Source organism: Calidris pugnax, unplaced genomic scaffold (genome assembly GCF_001431845.1).
Source record: "Calidris pugnax isolate Ruff unplaced genomic scaffold, ASM143184v1 scaffold54, whole genome shotgun sequence".
Classification (NCBI taxonomy): Eukaryota; Metazoa; Chordata; class Aves; order Charadriiformes; family Scolopacidae; genus Calidris; species Calidris pugnax.
In genome coordinates this window covers 1714233-1717406 of record NW_015090864.1, presented here as the reverse complement: position 1 = coordinate 1717406, position 3174 = coordinate 1714233, and positions in this window count along the sequence as shown.

The following is a 3174-nucleotide window of genomic DNA, read 5'->3' as shown; positions in this document are numbered from 1 at the left end:
CACAATAGGGCAGCGTTTCAGCGCCCACGCTCAATGCTCTCATTGTCTCCTCCGCAGCCGCGGTTCCTGCGTGTGGTGGCACGGGGTGAAAGATTCTGCTCCTCTGCAAGCTCCCCAAAGGCTTTGCAGAGTCATGGGTTGGGTTGGAAGGGACCTTAAAGATCATCCAGTCCCACCCCCCTGCCATGGGCAGGGACACCTCCCATCAGACCAGGTTGCTCAAAGCTCCAGCCAACCTGGCCTTGAACATCTCCAGGGATGGGGCAGCCACAGCTTCTCTGGGCAACCCGGGCCTGGGTCTCACCACCCTCACAGCAAAGAATTTCTTCCCCACATCTCATCTAAATCTCCCCTCTTTCAGTTTAAAACCATTACCCATCGTCCTATGGCTCCACTCCCTGATCCAGAGTCCCTCCCCATCTCTCCTGTAGGGACTGGAAGGAGCTCTAAGGTCTCCTTGGAGCCTTCTCTTCTCCAGGCCGAACAACCCCAATTCTCTCAACCTGTCCTCATAGTAGAGGTGCTCCAGCCCTCAGATCATCTTTGTAGCCCACTGGAGAAGATCAGAAGACTTCTACTCCCTCCTAGGGCAGGTTGGATGGGAATTTGAGCAACTTGATCTAGTGGGAGGTGTCCCTCCCTGTGCCAGGAGAGGTGGGACTAGATGATCTTCGAGATCCTTCCAGAGACTTTGCATTTGGATGCTGCATCCAGTGGAGGAGCACACTGAGGAGCTGGAGAGGCTGCGGTGGTGGCCACCAAGATGGTCAGGGCTGGAGGATGGGACGCATGAGGAGAGCAGGTGAGACCTTATTGATAAATGCCACTATTAAATGAGAAGGTGGAGAGAAAAACAGAGCCAAGCTCTTCTCAGGGACGGGAGAGGCAGCAAGTTTCCTGTAGCCAAGAGGACATGAAGGAAGATCCTGCCCATCTTGGAGGAGCTGCTGCAAGAAGACGGGTGGAATCCCTTCTCTATGACCACGGTGGACAGGACAAGGGCAATCAGGTTGGATTTCAGCAATAAAACCAGCAAAGAGCCCAGATATTCTACCCACAGTGGTGCCATCTGCTTTCTTTATGCTTCTGGTGTCTCCTGGACCTGCAAAAGCAGGTGCTGGAGCTGAAAGAGTGAAACCACAGCGTGATGGCCCCAAGGAGCAGCAGCACCCGTGCTTTGAGAGCAGATGGAGTGAAAAAAACCTGTGTTACCTTTAAAAACTTTTCTATAAAAGGAAATTAAATGTGGAAATGCTGCCGTGGTGGAGCTGGGCTGCTCCCTGGGGATGCTGGCAGGGGACACAGGCAGCACTTGGGAGCTCTGGGGCCAGGAGGAGGGAGCAGAAGGGACATTCAGCCCAGGTTGGAAGCCAGGAGGATGTCAGTGTTGGCCGGAGATGACTGTGGGCATTATGGCTTGCTGGCCTCCGCAGGTCAAGCTACCGTAATAATTAGCAATCAGATACTGAATCGATGAACCCTGTGAGATCATCCTCCTCGCTCAGGGGAACGGCCTGACGAGCTCTCTCACCCCACAGACACCAGTCGTGCCTCCCCCAGGGAGGGGGATTACCCCACCAGCGTGGGCAGGGACACCAGTGTCCTCTCTCCACCTGGATCGGGGTGTGGGTTTCTCTCTCTGGTCCACGCTGCTGTGTCCAGGAGGCATCCATGGGACCACCATCCCAAGGGAGGATGTGGCTCCAGTATCATTAAATGGTTCAGGTTGGAAGGGACCTTAAAGATCATCCAGTTCCAACTCCGTGCCCTGGGCAGGGACACCTCCCACCAGACCAGGTTGCTCCAAGCCCCCTCCAACCTGGCCTTGAACCCCACCAGGGATGGGGCATCCACAGCTTCTCTGGGCAACCTGTTCCTGCATCCTGTGCTTCCAACCACAAAAAAATCATAAGCCTCCCTTTTTTTCTCCTCCTTCACCCAGTATATCCGTGTCAGCACGTTGCTGGTTGTGACAGGGGGGACTGGAGCATTAACACTTTGCTTTTTGGAGAGTTTTTTCCAGTAGGGCTCCATCCCCACCACCTCCATGCTGGTTTTGCACCAGGGAGCCAGGAACCCCCCTGGGGCTGGATGCCCACCAGGTAGAAGCTTCGCTTTCCATCAGCAAGATTCACTTGAGAGCAAACAGGAGAAGAAACCCCCAGTCCTTGGAGGGAATATCTGCAAATTAACGCTGGACTGAGGCCACCCTGGGGTTGGTGGCAGGGGGACAAGCTGGTGGTCCTGGTTCCCAGGAGGTTCTCCTCCCTACATGGGTTCACTAAAATAATCCCTTTTGCAGAGGAATGAAATAAAATGTATTAATTCTTCAAGCTCAACCCGGGCACTGGTAATTTTGCCTTTTCTGCCTCCCTTCTTTTTCTCCCCCTCCTCGCCTCTCTGCCAGCTGGGATGGGGGGGGAAGTAACACCCAGGAAAACATCCTGTTCCTCCCCCCTCCTTTCGTGCCAGGGCAGAGAGAGAGAGAGAGAGAAATCAGGCATCGTGGGGTGTGTGTGTGTGTATCCCTGATCCCACAAGCGTCCGGTTGTACCAGTTGCCGCCGCGCACAATCTGAATTGCAGATGGCTTCTGGCTATTTACAGGGCTGGAGCCACGTCCCGGGCAAGGGGACTCACAGCTGCTTGTGGTTGGAAAAAAGCTGAGCCTGTACTGGATTTTGCCTGTTTTTGGAGCAGGGTTGAGCTTGAGAAAAAGGGGGAGCGTGGTGTTGATGCTGGGGTTTCACCCCGGTTGGTGTTCCTCAGGGGTGCGTGCCATCCGGAGCTGGTCCTGGGGGTTTATGGATCGGCGTCCCGCGCTCTCCAGGGATGACACAGTTGCACATCCAAGTCGATGAGGCTGACCCAAATAAAACACCCAGCAAAAGCGGGCACATCCCAGCTCCCTGCCTGGCTGCCAGGGTGGCTCTTATCCTGATGGAGCCCACGGAGCTGGAGATGGGAGCGACTGTGGGCTGAACATGAGCCAGCAGTGTGCCCAGGTGGCCAAGAAGGCCACCAGCATCCTGGCCTGTATCAGGAACAGCGTGGGGAGTAGGGCCCGAGAGGTGATTGAGGCACTGGTGAGGCCTCACCTTGAGTACTGTGTCCAGTTTTGGGCCCCTCACCATAAAAAAGACATTGAGGTGCTGGAGCGGGTCCAGAGAAGGGC